Source organism: Lepus europaeus, chromosome 5 (assembly GCF_033115175.1).
Source record: "Lepus europaeus isolate LE1 chromosome 5, mLepTim1.pri, whole genome shotgun sequence".
NCBI lineage: Eukaryota > Metazoa > Chordata > Mammalia > Lagomorpha > Leporidae > Lepus > Lepus europaeus.
In genome coordinates, this window is record NC_084831.1 from 71,987,934 (window position 1) to 72,010,755 (window position 22,822).

Below are 22,822 nucleotides of genomic sequence, written 5' to 3' on the forward strand. Positions count from 1 at the left end.
TGAACTAGAAATTCACTGCTACAAATTCTTTTCAGATATTTTCATTGTAAGTAAATATTATAAATGTAAATCGTCAGTGTCTCTTAAATATGGAATAATATGAAATATTTATCTTTAATCACATAATCAAGGATGAGAAACAACCTCCATTTAGGAAGAAACTAACAGCTATGATAATGGAAATGATGGGACATGTTCATTAAATACTGAACACCCTCACCATACTTTGCTACCTGATTTATAGAATATCAAACAGTGAACATTTTCACATGTGTTCAAGTGATGTTATGTAAGGATGAAATCTAGATGTGGAGATTTAAGTCCTGGTATCACTGATGCTAGAGAGGTATTTAGTTAAATGTAATATCCTTAACAAGAAAATAACTTTTTTTTTTTTTTTAAAGAAAATCTCAGGTTAGTAGCAACATCAACAATAGTAGCCCCAGGCTAATTCTTCAGAAAGCATCTGGTGGTTCTTGGCTCCATTCCTGGAAGAATTACATAATTTTTGTATAGATGTGTGCCTCAGAGAAATGATCAGAGGGGACTAAAAGGAGTGATGGAGAAGGTGCTGCTTTAGACCTTATCAGCTTCCAATGGTTGACTGGCCTGCTGCTCTGGTTCCTTCCTCAGGAAGCCAAGATGTGCATGGCTGCCTCTGGATGAGTCATCAGCTTGGGGCTCCCGAAGCTCTGTTGTGACTTGTTTGGGAAGGTTTCCATGTCAGGAAATTCGGGACACTTTATGACACTCGTGCACGTCTTTGGCTGGTATGCACAGTTGATTTGGATCTGCACATAATGAGGCTAAGGTCAGGGGTTTGGTCTCTGCATAGGCCAATTAGCTTTTTTCTGCACAGCGATCACAGATGGCATATCTAAACCTGACTAACCAGGTGTCCTGCACGGATGAGCAACTTATGAGAGAATGGACAAGTCACTGTGTATGATAAAAACATTTCCTCTACTCTTAGAAAAACTACTCATCCCTTTGTTAGCACCAATGTCATTTATTAAGTAAAACTGATTGGATTATTTAGACAGTGTACGTGATTTTTTCAGATAGAACTATCATTTGTAAAGGAACATCCTTAAAATTATGTTGTTATTAGTACTTTCTTCATCTAAACTACCCCTTTAACTTAAAATAAAAATATTATAAAACTAAAATAATAACCTTAAAAACTATAGGTAATCTTAAAAAATTGTTCAGATATTCAGTGTTTGTAGAATTGTAAAACTGGAGAAATTCCATAATTGAAATACACTAAAAATTTGTATGTGCCTCAAGTGAGATTCCCTAGCCCATATACAGCTAGGATAATATTTTCATATCATCTACAATGTAAATTACATAAAAGTGAAACATATGATCAAAAAAATTACAAATGTGTATTCATTTAAATAGCATAAAATTAATATCTCCAAGCAATGACAATATGCACTTAATATTTTCTCCTATTGTCACAATAATAGTGTTGCATATTGTTTTAAAGGCCTAAAATGCTAACATAGTGTTTTTAAATTGAAATATAAAATTATACAAGATTTAAACAATGAGGCTAGAGTACTAAATGCTTTCTGAAAAATATCTTCTTTTGTAGCATTTAATCTACCATGTCAGTCAAGCTTGAAGGAAACAGCCAAACTCACCACACTCAATCACATGGAGTGTCACATCTGTTGCAAACATATTACATAACATAACTGCGCTTTCATAGGCTATTGATTTTCACTACGAAGCATGAATAGATAGGTTAGTTCATATAGACAGAGGCCACACTATAGAAAATAAGAGTTTTACTTAAAAATAAATTATATAATGTCCTTTGCCTATTTGTTTTGCACAATCATACATTATTAACCTTATCTTTACATTATAATGGATTGATACTATTGAAAAGAACAGAATGAAATATATTTCTATCAAAATCAATTCCAACTTGAGTGGGTAATAGTCCTATCTCTTGTGAGGAATTAACACCAAAATAACTGTTAGGAAAGGGAAATCTTAAATTTTAGTTTCTCTCTCTTGATTTCTGAATGCATCAAATTGTTTGTGAAAATTACAAAATACACCTTTAAAAGATTGAAACATGGTGTAATGGATAAAAGCCTGGAATAAAATTCAGAAATGAGTATGTTCATGATACTGCACTTTATATTATTATTCCTTCCTTAACCTCTCCTCTGAGTGAGAACTTTTAACAGAGCATAAGGTGCCATCTATTTTTTGTCTCTTCCTCTGTCTTTTGTATTGTAGTGCAATATCACATTCCTCTTCAAAATTTCCCTGTCCACTGGAATACTTACTAATGCAGAAGTTTCTTTTATGTGGCTACCAGTGGGAGGAAGTGGGGTCATAATTCAGATGGTAGGCTTTCCTTTGGGTCAGTGCACAACTTTCTTTCCTCTCTAACAAACAAATGACAGCTCTAGATCAGAAGGATGGAGATCAAACCCAAACACCCTAAGTGCGTGGATTTCCTTTTTCTCTTACAAAAGAGGAAATACCACTTACCCACCCCTTCCTCTGAAACTGCATGACCTGCTTGTCTGGTCCTGGGTATTTGTGAGAAGCTAGAGGGCAGAACAGTCAGTGCATCTATCAGAACACAGCGCTTTACACACCTACATTAACATGCTTCTTGACCTCACTGATAACCCATACGGGAGTATTTAAATCAACTTCCTCAGAGTCCAAGTCAGGTGATTTTTGTCTGGAATAAATTTTGAAGTCCCAAATGAGAAAAAGGAAATTCTTCAGACACAATGAAAAGAAAAAAAAAAGTCTTGGGGAAATGAATGAATTTTTGTACAATCACAAAGACAAAACAAGTCTCTCTGTGTGTGTGTGTGTGTGTCTTGATTGCTTTCTATCTTTTGATGGACAGATGGTATTTATCTAGGAAAACTTACCACAGTGGTATTTCAAAACTCTTTTCAGCAACCACATAAGTTTCCACCTAGTTGGTTCATTTTGTTTAACTGAGGTAACAGTTGAAACATAAATTCTAGTAAAAATGTTGGTTTTGTTTCCCACGTAAGCGTTGTTTCACGATAAAATAAATATAATTGTAAAGAGTGACAGCTCGTTGTTTCTGTTCAATAAAACCTTCTCATGCCTTCAAACAAAACTATCCCGCCACAATAATAGTAATAAAAACTCCTCTAAAAGTAATTCCTTTAACAAAAGGCAGGTGTCTCTGATACATAGTTTTAAAAATTTACAAACTTGGAATTACACAAATTTGAAACTGACTAGTAGTTTTTCCATCTTTTCTATATATAAGGTACATCATTTTTTTAAAGATTGTTTATTTGAGAGGCAGAGTTACACAGAGAAGAGGGAGAGACAAAGAGAAAGGTCTTCCATCCTCTAGTTCACTTCCCAAATGGCTGCAACTGCCGGAGCTACGCCAATACGAAGCAAGGAGACAGGAGTTCCTTCTGGGTCTCCCACATGGGTGCAGGGGTCCAGGCCTTGGGCCATTCTCCACTGCTTGCACAGTCAATTAACAGAGAGCTGGATGGGAAGTGGAGCAGCTGGGACTTGAATCTGCATCCATATGGATGCCAGTGCTTCAGGCATAGGCTTAGCTGGCCACTGGTAGCTCATTTCTAAAGCAAAAAATAAAAACAAAAATACATGTAGTCAATCAATAAAGTTAGTAAAACCCATGACACAACTTGTAGGCATACAGAGAATGTAGTTTTTCTTTCCATATTAATTTGAAAATATTTTCAAAAGTCTTCTACATGTGCCAGACCCAAATCTTTGCAGTGAGCATTGGATGGGTGAGAAGTTCAATGCAGAGCAGCCTGTTCAACATTCCTGCAGGACAGTATCCCAGGCTCTTAAGAAGCATTAGTAACTGTATCTTGTCTTCCTCTGATATCTCTTTCTCTCCTAAATAAAGAAAAAGATTTGTTCTTTGTCTTACTCCCTCAATTTTCCTCTACTCTGATGGCCTTATTTATTCCAGACTCAACTGTATGGAGGTGATTTCTAAACTGAAGGTAGGGTTTTCTCTAACACTACCACGAATATTGTGCAAGATTTTACATTTTGAATACAGAAATATGAACTCATCATCTTCTATGACTATCACAGAAGCATCATAGAACCATCATGATTCAGGATTCTGTTAATGATTATAGATTACATACCATCCCCCCGTCACATTTATCAGAAGTCAGAGGACTGCTCCAGTATTTAGGAGCAAGTTTTATGGAGGAAAGCTGCCTGTTCCAACTCATTTCTGTCATTAGAATAGAAAAATATTTCAATACCTTAACCTCTTGATGTTATTATATGCATTAAATCTTTTACACAGTTCTAAACAATAATGTGTGATGCATAGTGATCATGGTAGAAAACAGCATTTATTTTATATAACAAATTCATCTGCTTCTTTATCCAAAATTTCTACCAGGATGAAATTAGGTTCTCTTGTGCTCTGTATCTCTGCCTATTCAAAATCTAATGATAATCCAGACATAACTAATAATCTGACCAACTAAATGTAAGCTTTACCTCATTTTACTCCTGTAATATTTAATACTTTCTTTCTAAAATGTACATTATGCTCCAAGTGAATGCTATTTGCATGCTAATTTTATTCCCAAATTGATTAGCTCTTAGAGTAAAGAAATTATTTCTTATGCATTTTTGAATCCCGAAATAAAAGATTTTCACTGAAGAAATGTTCATTTTAAAACTGTTTTGAATAGAATTATACATTTTATTCAATAAAATATTAGAATTGTTAGGACTTCATAAGCTGTTAATCACATTTTTTAGGTTTGCTATTTTTTCTTCTGATTTCAAAGTTTGTATTTCTTTATAGGCTAACTGATAGGAGACTGGTGTAATCATGTCACTAAGTTTGGTTGATGATTTGTGGGTTGGATGTTCTGCTATATCCTTTAGTTTTAGCTACATTATTTATATGAAGAAAAATTATATAGAGTTTTACTATGCTACTCTGAGTGAATATCGTTTTTCTGAACATGAACAATAAATTTACATAATGAATTATTGAGGTAGGGTTCGGTGGAATTTATGTGAAGAAGCTGATGAATTATGTAACCCATCAATTTCACAGCTCCTCCCTACCCTCAAAATAAAGCTACTTAATGGCAATTGGTGACTTGGGCTTATTGATTACAGAATTTAGGAGCATATTGTGGGGATATACCTTAACATAACTAATGTTCTTTGCCTTAGTATAACCTTGATAATGTTCAGTTGTCTTCTCTTTTTAATGTTTCTTTTTTTTCCCCAAAAACCTCTTATTTAAGGAATACAAACTTAATGCATTTCATAAGTACAACTTTAGGAACATAGTGATTCTTCCCACTATACCCGCCCTGAATCCCTCTTTCTCCTCCCTCTCCTATTCCCATTCTTGATATTAAGATCTATTTTCAATTAATTTTATAAACATATGATTAACTTTATACTAAGAGTACTAAAAATAGTTTGTGTGTGTGTGTGTGTGTGTATAAACTGTTCCTCAACAGTGGAGACAAGGGTTGTTCAAAGTTATCAAAGACATCAAAGTGTCAATTTCACTTCTGTAGATTAAGTTAATACAAGATCGTTAAGGAAGGAGAACTTCAGAATATTTCTAGGTATTCTCTGCAATCAGTGTGACATTAAAAGAACGGGAGAGTGAGCTACAGGGGGAAGACAAAAGAAAAAACCACAAGCTGGCAGACACCAATCAATTCTACAGTTTCAAAATAAGGGGGGAGAACTAATAAAGCTTTCACTACCACCTTCACTTGGGTTTGCACACCATCAGGGAAATACCATTTTATTATGTATTCTACTCACCTTTTTTCTCAGTTTCTGACACAATATACTATACTATGTTGGACTCCTGTGATATTTTCTACTATCAATTTATTCATTTATTATTTCACTGCATCCTTCCCCAATATATTTTAAGCATCTACATCATTCAGATATAATAATGGATACTAGAGGTAGAATGATTTATGCTATGAAGTCCCTGCTGTCATAAACTCAGAGACAGGATTAATTTTAATTAATTAATTAAAGTCAGGATTAATTTTAATGTCATGAAATAGTCTCTCTCTCTCTTATTTCCAAAGTAATTATGCTTTCCATTCATCCAGAAACTTGAAAACTGATGACTCTTGGGTTTTGAATGAGCTTCATGGTTGGGAAATGTTGTTTTGGCCTTTAGCTCCAGATTTTACAAATATTGTGTAGAGGTTTTTAGATTTTGTAGAATGCCATTTATTAATATCATTTCAAATAATAGTGTTTGAACTCAATAGCTCTGCAAACCAAGAATACTGTTTTTAGCGTTTAAAATCCTCTCCCAATCTCAGTAACAATAGAACTGGACACCATGCTTCTCTTAGCCCCTGAGTACCAGATGTCTTAGGCTCTGCTACTGGGAATAAGATCTTGGAATCTACCAGGGCAAGATTTGAAAGCAGCATGTTTTACCTAGAACGTTGTGGAGGTGCTCCCTCTTCTATAAGAGGCAGGGACTTACTATTGAAGTGGCTCTTCATAAACTTTGGGTTATTTTGCTAAAATTTCTCAATAGGCTTCACTTCATATAAGAACAAGGAAGGGAATGTTCCAAGATGGATTTCTTGAAAGTATCATTTTAGGTATCCTGATGTTATGATCAGCAGTTAGTATCTGTGGTTCTGGCCATTTAAGTCTCTTCTACTTAGGATTCAATTAGTGTATTTGATTAAGCAACAGCATCCTCTAATCCAGAGAAATGGTACTCCAACAAAATGGAAGCTTAAGAAACGAAAATGTAATAGCAACGTTCCTGAAAGAGAGGTTGAAAAAACACCTATTTTCACTGACTACCCTGCCAGTTGGAAAGCAAACAAATAAGCAAGCAAACATAACTCACTCAAAATATTCAGCTCAGATAAATCAACTTATAGTGTATGGTCAAGTGCATACATTTTGGGGAAGAACAAAATTAGGTTTAAATTCCTGATTCACTACTGGCATAACTTAGATTTGACATTACTTATAGGCCTCCAGTTTCCTCATCTGTGAAGTCAGAAAATAGAACGGGTGGGAGGGAAGTTATGGGGGGGGGGAGCCATTGTAATCCATAAGCTGTACACTGGAAATTTATATTCATTAAATAAAAGTTAAAAAAAAGAAAATAGAATAGAATTTATAATTATTAAGTAAGAATATATATGTGATTTACTTATCATAGCACAAAATGTACTTGATCAATAAATAGATCTCCTACTTGCCAAAAACCCAACAGAAAGCCTGTAAAAACTAGCTATATGGGCAGGTGTTGTGGCACCCTCATTCCTGGCTGCTGTGGCCAATTAAGAAGTGAACCAGAAGATGAAAAATCTCTTTCTCTCTGTGTCTCTCTCTCTCCTTGTCATTCTGCCTTTCAAAAAAAAGAAAATAAATCTTAAAAAAATAAACAAACTATAAGAAAACTTTTACCAGATGTATTTTTTCTGTTTAAATTAAGTTTTTGGAAACATAGACTTAAAATTCTACCAAATGATTAAGTAAGAGAAAGCAGTCTTTTCATTTTAATCCTGCTCAAAATTTCACTTCTGAGCAGCAATCCCGTATTCATTTTCTTCGTTCCCTCGCTGGAATAGGCATACCTTTAAATGTGTTTTGGTGATTAGGAATTGTGTCTTGATTCCCATGTGCAGTCCTTTCCTGGCTGCGGCTATATAAGCAAACAATACAAAGAAGTATGAAATTTCTTCAGTTATTAAGTTATATCCAAGAGCTCCCTGGTTTCTATTTTCAACTAATATGAACCCCTGGTGGATGTGAAAGGAGCATCCAGGTTAAATATAGCTGTCTCTATAAAGAGCTCACCTGAAGAATTGAAGGCATTTTGGTTAATGGTGACCTTCCCTGCACTTTGCTATTGGGTGTGAATTTCAGTGAAACTTCATATCCAGTAAGTCCTCCCAAGGGAAATCAGTTGTGGACATCGGAACTTTGCCCTCAGCTAGATGAGGCCATCTACACAGATGCACTCCATCAAGGTTCTCCCAATGGTGACCCCTATTTCATAAAGTTGAGATATGTCCTCAGATTGTCCAGTGTAGAGAGCAAAAGAAGAAATGAAGATAGTAAGAGATACTGTTATATTAGAAAAAAAGTACACATATGTGGTGCATTATGTGTAATCTCCATAGGCAATCTTTCAAAAAGCTTCATTTTATATAGATACATAAATTATACACTTGGTGCTCCATGTGCACAATTTCTATATCAGCAGATTCAAGCAAACCTGGATCAAAAATATTCAAGAAATTGTGTCTGCAACACATGCTGACTTTAAAAAAAATCCTTTTCCCTAGACAATATAGTCTAATGAATGTTTACATATCAGTTGCATTGCTTTGGACATTACAAGTAATTTAGGATGTGTATTAAGGCTGCATGCAAACACTATGCCATTTTTTAAAAGATTTATTTATTTATTTGACAGAAGAGTTACAGAAAGAAGGAGAGATATAGAGAGAGGTTTTCTATCTGCTGGTTCACTCCACAAATGGCCACAACAGCCAGACCTGGGCTGATCTGAAGTCAGGAAGCAGGAGCTTCTTTAGTGACTCCCACTTGGGTGCAGCAGCCAAAACACTGGGTCAACCTCCACTGCTTTCCCAGGTGACTAGTGGGGATCCTGGGTCAGAAGTGAAGCATCTGGGACTCAGTTAGTGCCTCTATAGGATGCTGGCAATGCAGAAGGAGGCTTAACCTACTGTGCCATAGTGCCTGTCCCAACACTGTGCCATTTTAAATACGAGACTTGGGCATCTACATGTTTGGATAAATTTGGCGATCCTGGAACCCATTTCCTACAAACACCAATCAACGATTTTCTATGTGTTCACACTTGTTATGTTAGAATGGCTCCCAAAACTGCATCATTTATTTTTGGGTTTGATAATCAGTATCAGAATCTTCATAAAAGTAAATGTTTGTATGGCATATTTTTATGAGACACTTAACATAAAAAGCCCTTCAGCTGGTGTTTGGCACAGTGATTAAGATACTGCATGGGATGCCCACATCCCATACCAGAATTTCTGGATTCTACCCTCAATTCTGCTCCTGATTCAAGTTTCCTACTAATGCATACCCTGGGAGGCAGTCATTGATAATTCATGTACTTGATCGCTGGCCACCCAAACAGGAGAGGAGATACAGATTGCTTCAGCCTGGCTCATTCTTAGCTGTCTACATTTGGAGAGTAAACCAGTAGTTGCAAGTCTCTCTCTCTCTCTCTCGATTCACACACACACACACACACACATACACCTGTCTTTAAAATAACTGAAATAAATTTTAGAAACCACTTTACACATATTAATTCATTTGCTTATCTTTCCAATCCTTTGGATGAAACTCTTAGTTTCATCTCCTTATGAATGAAAACTCACCTGACACAGAGAAGTTAAATAGTTCCTTCAAGGTCATTAAACTCATATTGATCCTGTTCCATGTTTATAGTTATTCTCCAAGATCGTAAACCTTTCCATAAAGTTTTTTAAATTTTTGAAATTGAAAGAAAAAAACATTAGGAGAGCATACTTATAATTTCCCTGATAGAACGCTATTCTCAGAAAATTTATTTTTCTTTTGATATAACAGGTGTTTGGCAATATTGGAAGACTGGATAGTTCTAATTTGGGGAGAATTTGAAAATGTATGTAATTGTCACCTTCCTAGTTTAATGTATTTTGAAGACAGCTTGCCAAAGTTTTAAATTTTTCCCAAATTACTTAAAAATAGAGATTAGGGATTTTATTGAATTTTCGGACATCTGGACTATCTGTTGACAGAGTACTTTCTGTTTTACATGTAATGACTCACTTCATCTTCCATAAACTCATGAACAAAGTACTAAACACTCAGGCATTGATTAATCCACAAGTTTACTAGAAGATGTACCATCAACTAATGGAAAATATCCCTTCAAGAGACTGGAAACATTTTATGGACATAGCAACACTTATACAATAATTTATAATGGGGCCAGCGCTGTGGTGCAGCAGGTTAACACCCTGGCCTGAACTGCTGGCATCCCAAATGGGCACCAGTTGGGGACCTGGCTGCTCCACTTCTGATCCAGCTCTCTGCTATGGCCTGGGAAAGCAGTAGAAGATGGCCCAAGTCATTGGCCCCTGCACCTGCGTGGGAGACCTGGAAGAAGTTCCTGGCTCTTGGCTTCAGATCAGCGCAGCACTGGCCATTGAGGCCAATTGGGGAGTGAACCAGTGGATGGAAGACCTCTCTCTCTCTCTCTCTCTCTGCTTCTCCTCTCTCTGTATAACTCTGACTTTCAAGTAAAATAAATAAATCATTTAAAAAATAATTTATAATATAAGATATTATGAATAGAGTTTTGGGGTTTAATTTTGGAAGCAAAGAGAAAATAAATGGTTAGGAGAGCAGATAAAAGTGCTTTCAAAGAAAAATAATAAATGGCAAGTGGCTTACAATATGGCAAGGAAAATGTTGAGAAATTTTAGTCAGTATCAGCAAAATGGTCTTGTGTAGCAGTCTCTTCAAATCAGCATGCCAGGATACAGTTCAAAATATGTTTTGTTATAATTTTGAATTTGCCAGAGGCAATAATTCTGACTTAACAATGATCAATAATCCATGTGTCTATTATTTTCATAATCATGAAATCTTTTAAAATATTGTTTCAGATATCTAAAACTCATAAATAGTATTTATTTGTTTTTCATTGTAAATAATCACTAGTATCTCCTAACAGTTTAGGTATTCTGATCTTTTATTATGAATGTTATTCTAAGATTATCTATATCAGAGTCATTTTTTGGTTTTACATTATTTTCTTGGATAGGGTTATGATTTTTCATTTCACTAATTTTGGAGATTATATTACATTTTTACTTTTATTAATTATTATCGGTAAATTATTTTAGGATGTGTTCCTAAGTAAATTTTTTTTATTGTTCTTTATAGTTGATTTGATGTATTTATTTTTCTTATAAAGTTTGGCTGTATCTTTATTTCTTAAAATTTTGTTTGTTAATATAAGCAGAACAGATTTCATGCCTTCCATAGGTACATTTCCAAGAAGACAATCAACTTCCCTCACTTCCCTGATGCCCCCTAATATCCTCTCTCCCAACCCTCTCTTAATTAGTTTTGCAAACACATAATTTTAATGTGCTCTGTATTCACAATCTTAATATGCCAATAATCAAAATATTTAATAAGTAAAATGTTGAAAGATCACAGTTCCAAAGGAGCATAAATAAGGGCTAAAAATGGCAATAATGTGACCAAATGTCCATTTCATTTCTATACATTTTTTTGTAGTCAACATTAACTGTCACATATCAGAGAAAAATATGATATTTGTCTTTTTGGGACTGGATTATTTCACTGAGCATGTGGTTTCTAGTTGCATTAATTTTGTTGCAAAAGACAGAATTTCATTCTTTTTTATAGCTGAGTAGCATTCCATTGTGTATATATACCACATTTTCTTTATCCAGTGTTCAACTGATGGGCATCTGGGTTGATTCCATATCTTAGCTATTGTGAATTGAGCTGCAATAAACATAGAGATGCAGGTAACTCTTTTGTATGTTGATTTCATTTTCTTTGGTAAATTCCCGGGAGTGGGATGGCTGGATCATATGGGAGGTCTATTTTCAGATCTCTGAGGGAGCTCCACACAGTCTTCCATAATGGTTGTACTAGTTTACATTCCCAATAGTGTATTATGGTACCGTTTCCCGCATATCCTTGCCAGCATTTATAGTTTTTGGTTTCTAAATGATAGCCATCCTAACTGGAGTGAGGTGAAACCTCATCATAGTTTTGATTTACATTTCCATGATGGCTAGTGATCCTGAGTATTTTTCCCTGTGTCTGTTGGCCATTTGAATTCATCCTTTGAAAAATGCCTCTTCATGGGGCTGGTGCCCTGGCGCAGTAGCTTAGTCCTCCACCTGTGGTGCTGGCATCACATATGGGTGCTGGTTCTAGTCCCGACTGCCCCTCTTCCATTCCAGCTCCCTGCTACAGTCTGGGAAAGCTGTAGAAAATGGCCCAAGTCCTTGGCCCCTGCACCTGTGTGGGAGACAAGGAGGAAGCACCTGGCTCCTGGCTTCAAATGGGTGCAGCTCCGGCCATTGCAGCCAACTGGGGTGTGAACCAACGAAAGGAAGACCTTACTCCTTGTTTCTCCCTCTCACTGTCTGTAACTCTACTTCTCAAATAAATAAATAAAATCTTTAAAAAGGAAAAAAGAAAAATACCTTTTCATGTTCTTTGTAACAGCTAGAAGTAGAGGAAATACTGCTTTGGAGTTACACTTAAAGATGTAGTCCAATTTGTTCATACACTGCATGATAGTATTTAAAACATAACACTTCTATGTTTGTTTCATATTTTCTAGGAAAATGCTCTTTATAATAAATATATACATACTTAATTCACATCATTTTACTGTAATATATACATATTTTGTATTAGAAAGGACTTGTCATTTCAAATCATTGCACAATGAATGTTTTGTAGACTCTGTCATCTTCTTTCATTTTTGTAGATTTTTTTGAAAGAATTAGAGAGAGGAGAGGCAGAGAGAGAGAGAGAGAGAGAGAGAGAGGTCTTCCATCCACTGGTTCACTCCCCAATTGGCCACAATGGTCAGAGTTGTGCTGATCTGAAGCCAGGAGCAAGGAACTTCTTCCAGGTCTCCCACTCCCACTTGGGCCCCTGGGCCATCTTCTACTGCTCTCCCAGGCCATAGCAGAGAGCTGGATCACAAGTGGAGCAGCCGGGTCTTGAACCGGCACCCATATTGGATGCCAGTGTTTCAAGCCAGGGCCTTAACCCACTGTGCCACAGTACCAGCCCCTCATTTTTTTTTTCAAACTAGGAGAATGCTTTGTTATCCAAAAGAAGAATTTTATTGTCATGGGAATACCGTGTTTTAAATGCAGCATGATTATTAAATAGTTTGATTTCTGCTGTAGTATGTAATAAGTTAATACTTATTCAATATGATGAAAAAAAGCTTTGGAATTTAAAGGAATCAGTCCCATTAAAATCTGATGTTGTGAGGGCTGGCACTGTTATGTAGCAACTAAAGCTGCCACCTGCAGTGCCGGCATCCCATATGGCCACTGGTTCAAGTCCTGGCTGTTCCACTTCCAAGACAGTTCCCTGCTATGGCCTGAGAAAGCAGCAGATGATGGCCCTGCACCCACAAGGGAGACCCAGAAGAAGCTCCTGGCTTCTGGGTTTGGATAGGCCAACCTCCAGCCATTGTGGCCATTTGGGGAGTGAACCAGAGGATGGAAGATCTCTCTCTGTGTGTGTCTGTCTCTCCTCCTCTCTCTGTAACTCTAACTTTTGAATAAATCAAAATAAATATTTAAAAGATTAATTCAAAGAGCTTTGGGGCATGATAAACTGGATCATATCTGCCAGAGAACCACAGGATTTGACCAGCATAGAAATCTGACAATGCTAGTAGTGAAAAGAATTTGTCCTCAAAATGTGAACAGAGTACTAGTGCCAGGATGAGTACATTCAAATTATTTTTTAAAATAAATTATTGCATATAATTCAGTTATCCATTAATTTTAACAATAAAAATAGTAGTAGTGAGCATTTGCTAGGACTCATACAGAAGTAAAGAAATACCTAATATAAATACACTATGTGTATAGAACTTATAACTAGACCATTATAATTTCTGATACATGATATTTCTATACTTCCCATATACCTTTAAATTCACCATGCTGGAGTACAATAGGAAAATGAAAGTTTTCCTTGGCCAATTTAAGTAAAGCTCGAAAAACATCAGGACAAGATTTATGAGTGGAAATACGATGTGCCAATGCATACTCCAGAATTCCCCATAAGCGTAAGTCAGGGCTGTTCCTAGGACCAGCAAGCTGAGGGTGATCTCCATAGGATGCATGTGCTCAGAGATCCAGATATGCCGTTATTATGTTAGGACAATAGTAATTTGAGGAGGAAGCTGTTGTGAAGAAGGGAGTGACTAAACCATCTAATGCAAAGTTTTAGACAAATGACCAGTTTATAACTATCCTTTTCAGTCCTTTTCCTCACGTGTACTAGAAAGAGAAAGCATCAAACACATGAGCTGTGGCACCAGACTGCTGAGTTTCCAATCCTGTGTTACCACTGTCCATTAAGATTAAGGCATGCCTCAATTTTCTAATGTATAAAATGGGAATGATACTATTATGATCCTTAGAGGGCTGAGAGCAACAGCAGGGTCTGACACACTAGTCTATCACCCCTTTTAACATTAGCTCTTTTTATTGAAGTTACATAGTTAATGGGAGTAAGAATATATCAAGATTCATGCTTTGTGATTAAACCTAAACCCAGAAACTCCCTACATGGCTAGTTGTCGTCTGAAGAAATGAAAACACAAGCCATGATTGGCCCCAGAGTGTGTGCTTAGCAATAGTCAGCACTATGGGAACCTCTTTGCTCCAGAGTCCCCAAGGTTCTCAGTCTAAAGCAAGGGAGAAAAGAGAAGTATATGGATTCTCTTCTACAGGAAGTGAAGCTCAGTGTGGCAGTTGTTTAGAACAATGTTTTGGCCATAGTTACTGCTGTGGTGTAAATGTGTCTGTCAGATTTCATGTATTAAGAATGAAATCCTGCAAGTAATATGTCAGTGGCCCTTGGATAGAGGGTTTAGGGAGGTAGTTATAATTAGATGATGTCTTTCATCCACTGCTCTGTCTCCCCATGTCTCCCTGTGTGGCCTTGGGACTGCAAAGAATCATCACCAGAAAGAAGGCTCTCCCCAGACATAGCCACTTGGCCTAGCACCTCCCAGCCTCTGGAAGTGTGGGAAAGAAACATCTATTCTCTATAAATTACTTGGACCGTGGCATTTAGTTACAGCAATGGAGAAAAGACTAATACAGAGATAAAATGATAAAGTGCAGTTGTTTTAGAGGAATCATTCTCAACTGGCTGTATTACCCCTTAGACCCCAATTGGGTAATGTGTGGGGGTGGTTGGCTGTCAGGACAAGTGGAGAGGCACTGTGGTCATTCAGCAGGCAACTGACGCAGGGCTACAAGCTCAAGTTGTGTAGGAAAGCTCTATACAATCACTGCCTGACTTTCTAATGCTCCACTGAGTATCTATGTGAGTGAAAAATCAATAATAAATAACCGAGTTTAATAAAAGTCACTCACTTTTGTAACTCATTTCAGATCCACTGATTTTTACCAGAAATGCAAATAAAATGCAAACTGAAGAAATATTTTATTTGATTTTGTAAAGAATTTTATCAAGAGGTGTTTCTCATTTCTAAAACAATGTTAACATTGACACTGTATTTATTGGGTTTTGAAGCAACAATACCACAAGATGAAACAATTTACTGTCTTGAGTCTGTAACATTCACAGTGATGAAGCTTACAGTATAAGCAAATACCTCTTAGATCATGGTTACTAGCACAGTAATACCTAGACATTTATATATACATGCATAGAATTATAAATAAATTAATTTTGTTCTTCATATTATAGGTAAGACATCCTATGTATTTTTTAATACTGTGTACTGTTAAGTCATGATATCTATGAATTTTATGTTAGGGGAATGAAAGTGACATCATGAAAATATTTGTTATATAAAACATATATAGAGAATAACAGGATTGATGACCAATGGCTTGAGCTCTTACACACAAAGGTATAATTCTGGGTACTGAGTGTTCAAGGAATAGTTTTGCCCTTAATATATATTTTTCTCATAGCATAATAGGTTCCAGGCTTTTATTGTACCTATATCTCATTTGTGTGGGGGGTGGGATGGGGGGGTTGTTCAGTGATGACCTATCGCTGAGGACATTAGTAAAAAAAATTTGAATAATGAACTGTATACACCACTTTTTTTGTATTTGTGGTCTTTTAGTAAAATAAACTAATTAAAATACCAAGCATCAGTGTTATTTCTTGATTTGTTCTCCCTCAATGCATAGATAATTTAGAATCCATTTAAACACATAGGTATATTGCCTTAATAACAGTGGACAATGCCAATGCTGGGAGAGTTAGTAACTTGCCTATAACCCAAATTGTGATCACTCAGGTGATTCAAGAAACCATTTACAACTTTGTATTACCAAAAAAATACTCCATCAGAAAGTTGCCATTCTTTAACTTTCTACTGTAATGCTTTTATAAACTATACTTCAAAAATTTTAAATCCTTGCAGTGTTATGGAAAACTCCACACTTTCATTTATATTTTCAATTCTGTTAATAGTTTTATAAATGAAAACAAAGGCAATAAAACCAACGATAGAAGGTTATGAAGCAATCGTTACAGAGCTGTGGAAAATTGATTATATAGAACATCAAAACATTTTAGAATTGACTTTATGAAAAAAACCTTATTAAGGAAAACACTGTTGGCAAAAGTGGAATGTGAAAAACAATAGGAATATACATGACAACTAGTGAAATAGAAAATGGAATATAAATGTCATATTAAAATGCAAACTAATAAAATACAATATCCTTGTTTATATTACTATATGAGTATCTTAATGGAGAGAAAAATCCTGAAATGACATAGAGATGTCCTGGACACCTCATATTCATTTCACGTGATTATTAATGAATAATTATATTCCAGTTCAGAACTTAATCTCCCCAAATACTTGCATTTGGCATGCCCTTTCTCTAGTGAGGTATTTTCCAGTAACACCGTCTATGTGTATGCCTGAGGCAGAAGAGATTGAGGTCTTTCAGAATTTGAATACAAAATAATATAGAATAACATATAATACATTATATGATAAATATGGACAATTACAGATTAGCATATTTCAAGGACTTGAAATAGAAATTAGAAATTGTGAATTGTTTTTGTAAACTATGCTCATAGATTCATAGAATGACTGTCTTCAAAAAGAGCATGTGTTTATCTGTTTGATGAATTTCTAGGATGCCTTCCATAGGAATTTAGCCTTTTAAAGAGTCATGAAAACAATTGGAAAGAACTTGGATTCATCATTTTCAAGAAGGAATCCTTTCTGATGAGGATATTCTGGAGCTACCAAAATTTTATTTCCATTCCCAGAATGGGGAGCTGGCTCATGCCCCGGACACAGCATGTCAATGGGGATACTCTTTCTACTCGATCTCATGGGCTTAGCTTGTAGTTCAACATTTTTCATGGGCTGAGGGACCGAAAGACTTGGAAATGCAGTTTTGCTGTTCTGTCTTCTTGGAAATGTGGGTCTTATAATGTTATTTTTAGCCTTTTCTGCATTTTTCTTTCCTCCTCTTTTCCATGATTTTAATAGGATTTTGTTAGGATAAAATTTATTTAAAGTAAAATGCACAGAACGTAAGTACTGCATGATGATTTTTAACATGTATACCATGTGAACACACCAAGACCAAGATATTACACATAGCACTACCAGATTTCGTCACATCCTTTCTCAGTCATTCTCAACTCTGCCCTCACCTTGTGCACCCCAACCCTTGGTAACGCTCTTCTAAGTTCTATTACCATGGATTGCTGCCATCTGTTCTTTACCTAAGTACTGCATGATGATTTTTAACATGTATACCATGTGAACACACCAAGACCAAGATATTACACATAGCACTACCAGATTTCGTCACATCCTTTCTCAGTCATTCTCAACTCTGCCCTCACCTTGTGCACCCCAACCCTTGGTAACGCTCTTCTAAGTTCTATTACCATGGATTGCTGCCATCTGTTCTTTACCTTCTTATAAATTGCATCATGCAGTATGCATTCTTTGTGTCTGCCTTTTTTGTTCATATATAATTTTGATATTTATTCATGTTGTATATATCAGTTGTTAGTAGTTTAAAATCTTTGGAGAAACAACTGTCAATATAGGAGTGGTTGCCACTGCAGCTTGAGTAATCCCCCAGATCCTATTGGTAGTAAGTGAACAATGTCAGTGAAGTTAACAAACTCAAATTTCAAACTGAGATTTTCTTTTATTTTTATATTTTGTTTGGTTTTATACACACACACACATATATGTACATATGTATTTTAGAGATTTATTTATGCATTTGAAAGACTTACAGAGAGAGAGAAAAAGAAATTTTCCATTAACTGGTTCACTCCCCACATGGCAGACAGACAGGCCTGAAAACCAGAACATAGCCAGGAGCCAGGAGTTTATCTGGGTCCAAACATTTGGACCATCTTCTGTTGATTTTCCCAAGCCATGAGAGGGAGCTGTATTGGAACTGCTTCAGCTGGGACATAGACAAGCACCTATATGGGATGCTGGCTTCTGAGGCGGCAGCTTTATCCTCTATGACACAATGTTGGCCCCCAGTTTTTTATATTTTGAAATATTTCAAACAATCCAGAAATGTAAGGAAAAAAAGAGTTCAATTAGCACACATAAATTTAGCAATCTTTAACATTGTGCATATTCAATTAATATGTAAATATTATATTCAAATACATAAGTACTGTTTTTTATTGAAAGTATGTAAAGTAATGTTACATACTATGGGATCCATGACCGGGATCATAAAGTGAGGAGAGAAGGCTGTATTATTATGTAAATGGCATGATTCAGTGCAGTCAACATTTATAAATATTTGTATACCAAATAATGCAGCATCCACAGAGTTTTTACAATATATATGTGTATATTTTATATAAAACTTTCACATATGAAAGAAAACATGTGTGATCTTTCTGTGTCTGGTTTCTTTTACTCAGAAAGATGAGCTCCAGTTCCTACCATTTGGTTGCAAATGTAGAAATTTCATTCAGTTTTTATTGTAGGTAATTGTTTTATATATTTATATATATATATTTATAATATACATGTTTATTTATATATATATTTATATATACCAAGATTTATATATACCACATTTTCTTTATTCAGTCATCAGTTGATGGACATTTAGGTTGATTCCATATCTTTGATATTGGCAATCAGGGTGTGAGAAACATCAGAGAGCAATTATCTCTTTCATGTGTTGAGTTCATTTCCTTTGGATATGTTCCCAGAAGTGGGATAGCTGGGTCATATGCTGGAGTTCTTTTTAGTTTTTTGAGGAATATCCACAATGGTTTCACTAATTTGCATTCCCACCAACAGTGTGTTAGGGTTTCCTATTCTCCACATCCATTTGCTACTTTGTCTTTTTGATAATAGCTATTCTAACTGGAGGGAAATGATACTTCATTGTGACTTTTATTTTCATTTCCCAGATAGCTAGTTAGTCATACTGAGCATTTTTTGTTTGCTGTCCATTTGTATTTCTTCTTTTGAAAAATGTCTATTTAGGGGCTAACATTGTGGTATAGTGGGTTAAAATATCACCTGACATGCTAACATCCTACGTGAACATACGTTGGAATTCCTGCTGCTCCTCTTTTTTTTAAGATTTTATTTATTTATTTGAGAAGTAGAGTTACAGACAGTGAGAGCGAGAAACAGAGAGAAAGGTTTTCCTTACATTGTTCACTCCACAGATGACCACAACGGCCAGAGCTGTGCAAATCCAAAGCCAGGGGCCAGGTGCTTCTTCCCCGTTTCCCATGCTGGTACAGGGGCCTAAGGGCTTGGGCCATCTTTTATTGCTTTCCCACGCTACAGCAGAGAGCTGGATTGGAAGAGGGGCAGCCAGGACTAGAACCGGTGCACATATGGGATGCCAGTGCCGTAGGTGGAGGATTAACCTACTGCACCACAGAGTCAGACCCAACTGATCCTCTTCTGATCTACCTCCCTGCTAATGCTCCTGCGAAGGCAGTGGAAGGTGACCCAAGTCCTTGAGCACCTGCCACCCATGTGGAAAAGGTGGATGGAATTCCAGCTGCTAGCCTCAGCTTAGCCTACCCCTGACTGTTGTATCCTTTGAGGGAGTGAGCCAGCAGATGGAAGATCTCTCTTTCTCTCTGTCTCTTTATATCTCAGTATCTCTGCCTTTCAAATAAATAAATGAATAAATCTGAAAAAAGAAAAATTTCTGCTCAGATGCTTCAGTTACTTTCTTTTTTGAAAGACAGATGGGTAAGGAAGGAGAGAGAGAGCATTCAATCATTCCCACCTGGTTCATTCCCTAAAAGCCTTTGAGGGGCAAGGCTGGGCTGAGGCTAAAGCTGAGAGCTAGAACTCAATGCTGATCTCTCACATGGGCAGTAGGAATGCATCTACTTAAGGCATTAACACTGCTTCCCAGGATCTGCAGTAGTAGCAGGGCGCTGGAACCAGGAGCTGGAGTTGGGAATTGAGTCCAGTTACTCTGATATGCAACAGAGGCAGCCTGAGTCCTAATTGCTCAGGAAAGAATCCAGGTACTCTGATATAGGGTACAGGTGTCTTAACTGCTAGGCTGAAGTCTACCCCTTATTTGAGGTTTTGTGATTCCAAATTCAGTGTGTATTTCTTAGTCCCATAGTTGCATCTCTGGTGAATGTCCATGAGAACCAGAAGGCATATGAAAGTACAGAAAACAACATGATATTGGAATTAGATTTTCAGCCAGTGTGTTTTATTTTTTTTATTTTCATCATAAGTTAAATCAAGTCTCAAAGACAACAGAAATTCTAAATCATAAGCCTGATGCAAGAGAAACCACAAAATGTAGCAAAAGAACAAATTGTTTGAAGAACCAACCCAGAATCAAGAGTTCATATATTCTCTGACATCTACAATCTCTCCAGAGTATTTTCCTTGTTCATGCATTAATCTCTGTTTAGTGTTCATCACAATTTAGTATTCAGCAGTTGTAATTTTTACTATTGTTCTATCATTATTCCTCTGTAAAGAATCCAGCTTTATAAAAGAAGGAAATCTTTCAATATGAAAGGGCATGGATGAAGCTGGAGGACATTATGATAAATGAAATAAATTGGTCACAGTAGGAAAAGTACTGTGGTTCCACTTATGAAGTATCGAAACCTGTTAAACTCTGAGTCAGAGAGTGGAATGATGGTCGCTATGGGCTGAGGAGATGGGTAACTGATGATCAGCTGGTATAAAATTCAGCTGTCTAAGATAAATACATTCTAGAGAGCTGCTTTACCACATTATGCTTTTAAATAACAATGCACTATGCACACAATATCATTCAGGAAGGTAGATTTTATTTGTTTCTACCACACACGAAAAAGCTCAGAAACATAAAGTATACTAATTGTTAGCCAAGGTTTAACCTTAGAGGAAAATATCAACAGAAAATATTATCAATAAATACCAATTATTGTAATGCATGGGTAATAAAGTATCATAAGCAACAAAATAGATAAAGAGCTTAATAATTAGAAAGCAGTTTCAGTTCTAGAATATATTATAATTCAGTTGTTCCTGGTTATGTTCATTTATAACTAAAGCAATAACTCAAATATTACACTTGAAACATTTTTGTAAATAGATTTGTTTTGTAATAGCATATTATAAGGAGAAATTAAAATCATATAGGCTTATTTTGTTTATCTGAATAATGTGTCAAATGACTAGGCAATAAAAATATAAATCACTAGGTTATGCTATAGTTTTTTCTACTGTATTGATTGCAATTAATAATGGATCCAACGGGAAACTATTCATGGTAAAGTTATTTTTCATCTCCTCTTGTAATTTCTCATTTGATCAAAGGCTCATTATCTCTCTCTGCTCTGACTCCCATCATCCCCTCTGTCTCCACCCCTATCCTTCCAGACCCACGCAAGTATCTGAATTAATCTTCATTATTAGGTTGGCAGAATGCATAACTGGTATATATGTGCAGAAGTAAATAAAAAGGACCCAGAATTTTTCTAATTAGGTATCTCTTCCTAATGCTCTGCCGCCTGAATCTAAAGTTATCATCCCAGTGGGAGTTAAACAGACTCAAATGCTTCTAACTGTGTTTGAGCAATCGATGATGACCAAACAGCTGCTGTGTTTGCCCACATTTTCTTCTGCCATGGGACCCAGTCACGTTCTCCTTAGGTCATAAGTAAAGCTCTGATTGATCTCCTTGGGAGCTTTGCTAGTGAAAGGACATTAGTGTTGGGCTCCTGACAGCAACCTAATTTTTACAGGATAGTCAAAAGTCAGATTGCACCTTCAGCTGCACACTAGAGACTGGGGAGAAAATAAAAACAAGGGAGGTACACAAGTGCAACAATTATTTCCTCTGAAATTTTTAAATTGCTGTGAAGTGATCCTGCTTTACCTTATGCAAAAGTGGATATTTTAACAAAATTAAAAGTTATGGGAATCAAGTAATGCTTTGAAAGTTTCACGTTCAATTTATATAATTTGGGAGAGCAATTTTACATATAAATGTGTGTGTGTGGTGTGTCCAGGACATTGAAAACTTTTCATCTTCCACATACACTATGGACAAATGTTCAATTTCTTGTTTCTGCCGTACTGTGAAAGTGTTCCCCAACACCATCGCAGTGGTATTATTTGGGAGAGTTGATTCCACCATTCAAGGCCTTCTGTTCATAGGGCATAATACCTCACACTTCTCCATTGCTTTTACGACGTATTAATAGGAGAACTGAGGAAGGAGTCTGTTGGAACCCACAAATTCAATGATGCTTGACAATTAGATGGTCCAATCAACATGTCTTGACTATTAATGGTTACTGAGATACATATTTGCACAGGAATTAACATGAAAGGAGCATCAAAGTAACTTTATCCTTTAAGAACCAAAATTTCAAGCTATATGAGTTTTCAAACTACATGAGTTACTTTATTTTTATTTTATTTTATTTTATTTATTTATTGACA